Source organism: Coffea eugenioides, chromosome 9 (assembly GCF_003713205.1).
Source record: "Coffea eugenioides isolate CCC68of chromosome 9, Ceug_1.0, whole genome shotgun sequence".
Lineage (NCBI taxonomy): Eukaryota > Viridiplantae > Streptophyta > Magnoliopsida > Gentianales > Rubiaceae > Coffea > Coffea eugenioides.
Window position 1 is genome coordinate 38502596 of NC_040043.1, and position 10417 is coordinate 38513012.

The following is a 10417-nucleotide window of genomic DNA, read 5'->3' on the forward strand; positions in this document are numbered from 1 at the left end:
ATTTGCAAAAAATGGGAATGGCTAGACTTGCATATAAAATTAAAAATATTCAAGAAAGAAATATTGCAACATTATTAGTTTCAGGATTCACTGGACAATTAAAAAATTGGTGGGATAATGCCCTAACATTACAAGATAAATTATCAATATTAGAACATACCCAAGAGATTGAAGATGATCAAGGAAATATTCAAATACAATCAGATGCTGCAGAATTACTAATTGTCACAATAGTAATGTATTTCATAGGAAATCCAAAAGAAGAATTAAATTCTAATAAAACATTTTTAACAAATTTAAGATGTCCTACATTATCAGATTTTAGATGGTATAAAGATATGTTCTTAACAAATGTATTAAGAAGACCAGATTGTAATGCTTCATTCTGGAAAGAAAGATTCATAACAGGATTACCAAGTTTATTTTCACAAAGAATAATGGATAGTTTACAAAAAGAAATGGGAACAGATGTAATTTCATTTGAAAATATTACTTTTGGACAATTATTTGCATTTGTTAAAAAAGAAGGATTAATGTTATGTTCAGAATTAAGATTACAAATAAAATATGGTTCTAAAACAAAGGAAGTAGGATCATTTTGTGATGCATTTGGAATTAAAAGAATAAAATCACCATCAGCATACAAAAAGAAAGTTAAAAAATATACTAAAAAATTAAAAATAAATTAAAACTTGTAATAAGCATAAAGATTTGGACTTACAATGAAATTGAGTAGACAACGGAAGCTTTGAGCAAACTAAATCCTTGATTCTTTTATTGAATAAGCTTGACAATAGCTAGAGTACAGGAGTTGTTTGAAGTAGGTAAGAGTAGGTTTGAAGTAAGTGAGAGTAGGTAACAGGTTTGTACTGAAGAATGTAAACTGAAATTTTTCTCTGATCTATTCGCCGATGCCTTCATTTTGCAATCTTCCTTCTATTTATAGAGGCTCGAGACCTTCTCATTTGAATTTCATTTCTTTTCCATTTGAGTTTCATCTTCTTTTTTATTTGTGGCCGACATCTTTTTCAAAAGTGATCGGCTCCTTTTTCAAAAGTCGTTTGGATCTTGTCCGCATGGTCCTCCGAATGGATCAAAAGTAGATTCGGATGATTCTGCTGACTCGTCAATTTTGTCGGTTTCTTCTTTCTTATCTGACTTTTGCAAATAGTCTAGATATTCTTTGAGTAGTCTTGGATCTTGCATCATCTTTTTCATCAAAAAGTCATTTGAAGTTGCCTCGGATACCATCTTGGTATCTTTTTCTTTCTTTATTGGAGTAGTGGTTGGAGTTGGGACCGTAGTGGTTGGAGTTGGTGAAGACTTTGTTGTAGTAGGTACAAAAGTTGTTGGAGTGGAGATTGGCTTAATCCATTTGAGTTTATCTCCGGTAGTTAAGAATCTGATAACATTCACTTGATCTCCAAATTATTGATTGAATCCTATCCACCATTTAATTTTGAATTCTCTGACCAATGACATTGGAAGTGGCTTTTCTAATTCTTGATGGATCTTAAAACTCCAGCAAAAAATCCACGAGACTTTGAACTCCATATGGAATAAAACTGGTCTTGTATATTCTTCCCCCTTTGCTCTTTTTAGATACGTTTGAAATCCCATAAGCACATTTGGAGGTAGTATCTCTGGTAGTGGTCCAAACCATTTCCACCAGTGATTGAACCAAATTGGAAATTCTCTGTTGCAATTTTCTTTGAACGTGAAGAACCATGAATGATTGAATGGTCTAAAAAGGAAAGTACGATACCATGCCATTTTGTAATCTTGATATGTGAATCCATCTGGAATAAACCTTACTGAAAAGGATTTTTTAGAATAAAGAGAAGTCCATTCATTTGGAGAACAAACTTTCTTTATTATTTTGAGTGGCTAATTATATTTGGGTTTTTTCTGTCTGGAATTGGGAATATTTCTACAGATTGAGTATCTGTAAGAATTAACTCATAATAATCCAAATTTTTTGAAGGATCATCTGGTTGCCAAAAACACTTTTGAGGAAAGATTCTCTGGGTAATTTGATTGAGTGTAGAATATAAATGTACTTCTTGAAATTTGGTCAAAGTGATATGTTGAGTAAATGGCTTAGTAAAATAGGTATTTTCATTAGATTTTTCTGGGGTCTTTGGAATCTGTTGAAGAGGTCTTTGAGAAGAAGTTGGAGTACAAGCAGCTTGACTATAAGTCAATGCTGGAAAATCTGATAGAAGTTGGAATCTATTTTGAGTAACAGGAGTAAGACTCATCTCATAATCTTGAGGAGTCTTTGGCCTGGAATTTCCTGCTTTTGAATCCATAACCCTGCAATATTAATAAACAATATCTTTAAGTTGGTCAGATAATTGTTTATTTTGCTGTTTGTGATACTGAATAAATTCCTCACTTCTCTCGATTCTTTTCATAACTTTGATTCGAATGGTATTTCTCTGAATCTCTCTTTGAATAAGAAAGGCTCTTTCTTTGGGAGTGATAGTAGCGTAAGGGCTTTTTCGAATTTATATGGTGTCGTATTTAGGAATTTGATGAGCTGGAATACTTTGTCTACCATAGCTGGTTTGGGCAAAATATTGATATCCTCTGGATTGGATATCTTTTTCTTTGTTTTGGAGTTTGGGAGAATCCCTTTGAGCTCTCAAACAATTGGTATATTCTCGTTCTTCTCTTTGAGTCATCATTTCACGATCCATGTCCTTGTAGAAATTCTCTAGTAAGAAAATCTGGTAAAGAATTATTTTCTCCTTTGATAAATTCTATTTCAAAATCAAAAACAGATAAAATAGCTTGCCATCTAGCAAATATTTGCTTTGAAACTATATTTTGAACATCTTTTTGTAAAATCTCTTTTGCAGATTTACAATCTATTCTAATTAAAAATTTCTTATTGTATAAATCATCTTGAAATTTTGATATGCATAAAACTATTGATAAATTTTTTTTTTAATTGTTGAATAATTCTTTTGAGGATCTGACCATGTTCCTGAATGAAATCTAACTAACTCTTCTTTTGACTTTTCATGTTTTTGTTTTAGTATTCCCCCATATCCTAATTCTGATGCATCTGTTTCAACTATCATAAATGCATTAGGATGTGGTAAACATAAACATGGCAAAGATTTAATTTTTTCTTTTAAATATTTTATTTTTTGAGTATGTTCTTCTGTCCATGGTTTTGGATTTTTCTTTAGTCTATTAAATAATATAGAACATTCTTGTCTTAATTTGGGAAAGAAATCTGCTATATAATTTAAACATCCTAAAAATCTTTGTAATTGATTTTTATCTTTTATTTCATCTGGAAATTTAGTAGTAAATTCTAAAGCTCTATTGATTGGTTTTATTGTTCCTTGATATATATCATGTCCTAAAAATCTTATTTTTGTTTGAAATAATTTCATTTTTGGTGCAGAAACTACTAATCCATTTTTCTTAACTATTTTTAAAAATATATTTAAATGTTTAAAATGCTGTTCTAATGATTCAGAAAATATTAACACATCATCAATATAAACTATACTAAATGAACTATAAGGATTGAAAATGTCATTCATTATATTTTGAAATTCTGATGGTGCATTTTTTAATCCAAATGGCATTACATTCCACTCATAATGTTCAAAGGGTGTTGTGAATGCTGTTTTGTATCTATCTTTGGGATTTATTAATATCTGCCAATATCCTGATTTTAAATCAAATTTTGAAAATATCTTTGCTTTAAATAATCTATTAAGCAAATTTTTTTATTAGGAATTGGATATCTAATCCATTGCAATACTTTATTTAATGGTTTATAATTTATTACTAATCTTGGAACTCCTCGTTCTTTTTCTGCTTGATTCATGACATAAAATGCAGCACAACTCCATGGTGATTTAGAATGAGTTATTAATTTTTTATCTATTAATGCTTTTATTTCTTTTTTACAAAATTCTAATAGTTCAAAATTCATTTGTATAGGTCTAGCCTTAGTTGGAATATTTTTCTCATTGAATCCTGTTTCATAGGGTAATTCAACCATATGTTGTTTTCTATCCCAGAAAGCATTAGGAATATCTGCACATACTTCTTGTTGTAATAACTTTTCTAGTTCTAAAATTCTTTTTTGTATCTTTTCATCTTTTAATTGTTCTTCAATTTTTAAATAAGATTTTTCTTCTTTAATATAATTTATTTGTTGTTGTACTTTAGTAATACTATTTATTGTTTTGTAAATAGAGGAGGTTTGTAATATCTGTAATTCTCTTTGTTTTACTGGGGTTAAAAATCTAAATATAACCGTTTTTCCCATTATATTTATTGAAATTCCTTCATGACTTACAAAAAATGGATATATTTGAATTAAAAAGGGTGTTCCTAATATTACATCACAATTTATATTTTTTACAATTATAAAATTATGTCTAATACAATATTCATTATTACATATTGATCCTTTTGTAAATTTATATGTTACTTCTAAATTTTCTCCATTTGCTGCCATTAATTTTTCTTTTATTTTTTCACAATATTTAGTTGGAATTATTCCTTCTTTAATGCAACTTGTATCAGCTCCACTATCTATTAGAGCTACATATGTTTCTTTAAAATCTTCTACTGTGATAGTTACTAGAGCAAACCATTTTTGAAATGTCATTCTTTCTATAATATTTATATATTGAAGTTCATTTGTAGGGTTTTCTGATATATTTATTTCTTCTGTTTTAGAATTAGAAGTTGAAGGTTGATTTTCTAATAATGTTAATTTTGCTTCTATTTCTAAATCTTTTGTTTTTAAATCTATAATCTCTTTCTGTAATTGTTTTACTTGTGTTTTTAGATTATTAATTTCTGATTGAAGATCTTTGGTAGTTTCTTTTTTCATTATATTTATATTTGGATACTTATCTATTAATTTCGAAATACTAAAAGGTTCTATTATTTTTGGCATTTTATCTTCTTGAATGATTAAACTTTTTAATCTTTCTAAATATTCCTTTTTAGCTATTGGATCTTCTATCTTTTCTATCATATCTAATAAAAATTCTTTATCTTCTTTTTTAGTTATAACATTTATATACTTTGGAGTATTAGTACAATTACAATTTTCTTCATTTTCTGAACTAGAAATATCATCATAATAATCGTCTTCAGAACTTTGATCTTTTTCATTTATTAATAAATTTATTAATTTATTTTTAATTTCTTCTTCATTAACACAGATTTCTGAAATTTTTTCCTTTAATCTACATTTATTTGCTTTATGACCTATTTTTCCACATTTATAACAAACAATTTTTCTTTTGATAAACTTTCTCTTTCTATCTGGTCTTTCTGGTTTATCTTCTTTAGGTCTTTTGTATTTTAATTTTTTAGTATATTTTTTAACTTTCTTTGTGTATGCTGATGGTGATTTAATTCTTTTAATTCCAAATGCATCACAAAATGATCCTACTTCCTTTGTTTTAGAACCATATTTTATTTGTAATCTTAATTCAGAACATAACATTAATCCTTCTTTTTTAACAAATGCAAATAATTGTCCAAAAGTAATATTTTCAAATGAAATTACATCTGTTCCCATTTCTTTTTGTAAACTATCCATTATTCTTTGTGAAAATAAACTTGGTAATCCTGTTATGAATCTTTCTTTCCAGAATGAAGCATTACAATCTGGTCTTCTTAATACATTTGTTAAGAACATATCTTTATACCATCTAAAATCTGATAATGTAGGACATCTTAAATTTGTTAAAAATGTTTTATTAGAATTTAATTCTTCTTTTTGGATTTCCTATGAAATACATTACTATTGTGACAATTAGGAATTCTGCAGCATCTGATTGTATTTGAATATTTCCTTGATCATCTTCAATCTCTTGGGTATGTTCTAATATTGATAATTTATCTTGTAATGTTAGGGCATTATCCCACCAATTTTTTAATTGTCCAGTGAATCCTGAAACTAATAATGTTGCAATATTTCTTTCTTGAATATTTTTAATTTTATATGCAAGTCTAGCCATTCCCATTTCTTGCAAATTATTTAATACTTCATATTCAGCTTTTCCATCTATATTCCATTCGTAAATTGAATCTCCATCATATTTTGTGGTACGAAATTTAGATCTTTCTTCATATTGAATATCTGGAGGACTTGGTCTTGGATAATAATTTTTTGAACTTACCATTTTCCAATTTTTATTATTATTTATCCTTTGTCTCCTTATTCTATTTAATTGATTATCTTCTTCTTCTTCAAATTGAGTTTCTAGGGGTACTAATATATTTTCTTCTATATCTGAATTTATTAATTCTTCACTTGAACTTCCTAATTCCTCAGTTGAATTTTCTTCTATAATCTGGTCCATAGTATTAATTTTAGGGGTTTGCGGCTTGGATAAAGTCTGTAATGATTGTGATATTCTATTTAATATATTATCTGTAGTATTTATTTTTTGAGTATTAATATTTTGTACTAAATCTTGTTCCTTTTCTTTTGTCAAACTTCTAGGTTGGAAATGTGGTGCTGAAATATCATTTGGAAACTTTAATTCTGGTTTCTTTAATGTATCTATTTTTGTATTTAAGACTTCCATATGTTGCGATATTGTATGAAGAATTTGATTTGTATAATTATTTTGTTGGTATACTTTTTTAATATCTTCTAAATTTATTGTATTATTTGTACTTGATTCAACTTCCCTACCCTTTTAAAAGGTGAGGCTATTACTTCTCCTTGTCCTATATTTATTTTTACTTCTTGTAATGGAGGATGTATTGAGGTTATAATTTGATCGTCTTTTAACTTCCATTTTTTATATAAATTAGTTTGAACATTTATTTGAGATGTATTATATATATCATTTATTCCTAATTTTGACATATAAAATGTTAGCCATGTAAAGAAAGGAAAATCAAATTTTTGTTTATCTAATTCATTTTTCCATTCTATAATTAATTTATTCTTGTATTCAGATTCTAATTGAAAGAACCAAATTCTTTTTTCTGTATTTTCTTCATCTTCAAAATCCTCTTGTAAATATTTATGATTTATTATATAAGGTTTACATCACAACGGTCTTATAATACGTGGATATTTTGATATGCAATCTTATTCCATATGGAGTTCAAAGTCCCGTGGATATTTTGCTGGAGTTTCAAAATTCATCAAGAGCTTGAAAAACCACTTCCAATGTCATTGGTTAGAGAATTCAAAATTAAATGGTGGACAGGGTTCAACCAAGAATTCGGAGATCAAGTAAATGTTATTAGATTCCTAACTACCGGAGATAAACTCAAATGGACTAAACCAACAGCTACTCCAACAACTTTTGTACCCACTACAACAAAGTCTTCACCAACTCCAACCACTACAGCACCAACTCCAACCACTACTCCAATAAAGAAAGAAAAAGATACCGAAATGGTATCCGAAGCCACTTCAAATGACTTTTTGATGAAAAAGATGATGCAAGATCCAAGGCTACTCAAAGAATATCTGGATTATTTACAAAAGACAGATAAGAAAGAAGAAATCGACAAAATTGACGAGTCAGCAGAATCATCCGAATCTACTTTTGATCCATTCGGAGGACCACGCGGACAAGATCCAAACGACTTTTGAGAAAGGAGCCGATCACTTTTGAAAAAGATGTCGGCCACAAATAAAAAGAAGATGAAACTCAAAGGAAGAAGAAATGAAATTCAAATGAGAAAGTCTCGAGCCTCTATAAATAGAAGGAAGATTGCAAACTGAAGGCATCGGCGAATAGAACAGAGAAAAATTTCAGTTTACATCTTATAGTACAAACCTCTTACCTACTCTCACTTACTTCAAACCTACTCTTACCTACTTCAAACAACTGCTGTACTCTAGCTATTGTCAAGCTTATTCAATAAAAGAATCAAGGATTTATTTTGCTCAAAGCTTCCGTTGTCTACTCAATTTCATTGTAAGTCCAAATATTTATGCTTATTACAAGTTTATATTGCCTGGGTAGAAGTGGTATCAGAGCCACACTACGACTGCATATTTAGACTTTGAATTTATTACTTTATTTGAATTACGTTTCTATTTTAATTTGGCTAATTCATGCATTTATGCTTATCTATTTTATTAAACTTTTACTGAAATCGTTGGTAAGACTTGATGCCTTGTAAGACCGTTGGTAAGTCCAGGATAGGATGTTCCAGGCATAGTGCTCGGTTGTTCCAAGCTAAGTAAAAATTTAATTAAATATAAAACATGGCTGCATTTCTTAGACAATTTAAAATAGGATCTAATTCAAAGCAAGCTAATATAGTACAAAGTCATGAATATCATATGCCTATAAATAATTCAGATTGGACTATTCCAGAAGAAAAAATAGAACATATTTATAGAATAGGCCCTTTAGATTTCAAAACCGCTTTATCAGTTAAAACTCATGAAGAAACGATATCTATTCAAGAAGAATATCAATCAATTCCATTATTAAATCATAGTACAATTCAAAAATATTTAAGTAAAGGATATCGATATATTCATATAGGTTTAATACAAATTGCTGTAAAACCTTTATTCCATCTAGGAGTAGATGCTCCAATATATTTAGCATTAAGAGACACAAGACTCAAACGATATAAAACTTCTTTACTCTCTATGATTCAAACAAATGTTTGTAATGGATCCATATATTTTAACTGTGCTCCAAATTTTTCAATTGATCTAACTGACCCACATATTCTGAATTCTGTCATATTAGATATTCATCTACAAGGAAATGAATTTGAAAAACACACAAAGAATTTTGCAATAATAGATAGAGTATATTATAGACCTTTATCATCACATTTAAATCCTAAATTTATAATGACTCCAACTCTTAAAGAAGAGACAACTTTATTACAAGTAGATGCAGATAGACCTACAACTTATACACCAAAAAGATTAAAATGGAATGAAATAACAATACCAAGTGAATTTGAAATAAAAAACCCACAAATAGCAAGAAATATAGAACAAACTACTGCAGAAAATATTATAGAAAAACCTGATGGAAATACTTTAATAAGATTTGCTTCATTAAGAGAAAGACCTAGTACAAGTTACTCATGGTTACCTGCTAGACATTCAAATTATGAATCAACTGAAATAAATTTTCCTATAGAAAATACTTCAACTTTTAAATATAAAACTCCAGTTCCAGAAGTAATAAATCAAAATCAAAATCAAACAGAATATTCTCCCACACATTCACAAATGAGAGGAGAAATAAATGTTATAAGTAAACCTTATAAAATAAATCATAAATATTTACAAGAAGATTTTGAAGATGAAGAAAATACAGAAAAAAGAATTTGGTTTTTCCAATTAGAATCTGAATACAAGAACAAATTAATTATAGAATGGAAAAATGAATTAGATAAACAAAAATTTGATTTTCCTTTCTTTACATGGCTAACATTTTATATGTCAAAATTAGGAATAAATGATATATATAATACATCTCAAATAAATGTTCAAACTTATTTATATAAAAAATGGAAGTTAAAAGACGACCAAATTATAACATCAATACATCCTCCATTACAAGAAGTTAAAATAAATATAGGACAAGGAGAAGTAATAGCCTCACCTTTTAAAAAGGGTAGGGAAGTTGAATCAAGTACAAATAATACAATAAATTTAGAAGATATCAAAAAAGTATACCAACAAAATAATTATACAAATCAAATTCTTCATACAATATCGCAACATATGGAAGTCTTAAATACAAAAATAGATACATTAAAGAAACCAGAATTAAAGTTTCCAAATGATATTTCAGCACCACATTTCCAACCTAGAAGTTTGACAAGAGAAAAAGAACAAGAGTTAATTGAAAATATTAACACTCAAAAAATAAATACTACAGATAATATATTAAATAGAATATCACAATCATTACAGACTTTATCCAAGCCGCAAACCCCTAAAATTAATACTATGGACCAGATTATAGAAGAAAATTCAACTGAGGAATTAGGAAGTTCAAGTGAAGAATTAATAAATTCAGATATAGAAGAAAATATATTAGTACCCCTAGAAACTCAATTTGAAGAAGAAGAAGATAATCAATTAAATAGAATAAGGAGACAAAGGATAAATAATAATAAAAATTGGAAAATGGTAAGTTCAAAAAATTATTATCCAAGACCAAGTCCTCCAGATATTCAATACGAAGAAAGATCAAAATTTCGTACCACTAAAATATGATGGAGATTCAATTTATGAATGAAATATAGATGGCAAAGCTGAATATGAAGTATTAAATAATTTGCAAAAAATGGGAATGGCTAGACTTGCATATAAAATTAAAAATATTCAAGAAAGAAATATTGCAACATTATTAGTTTCAGGATTCACTGGACAATTAAAAAATTGGTGGGATAATGCCCTAACATT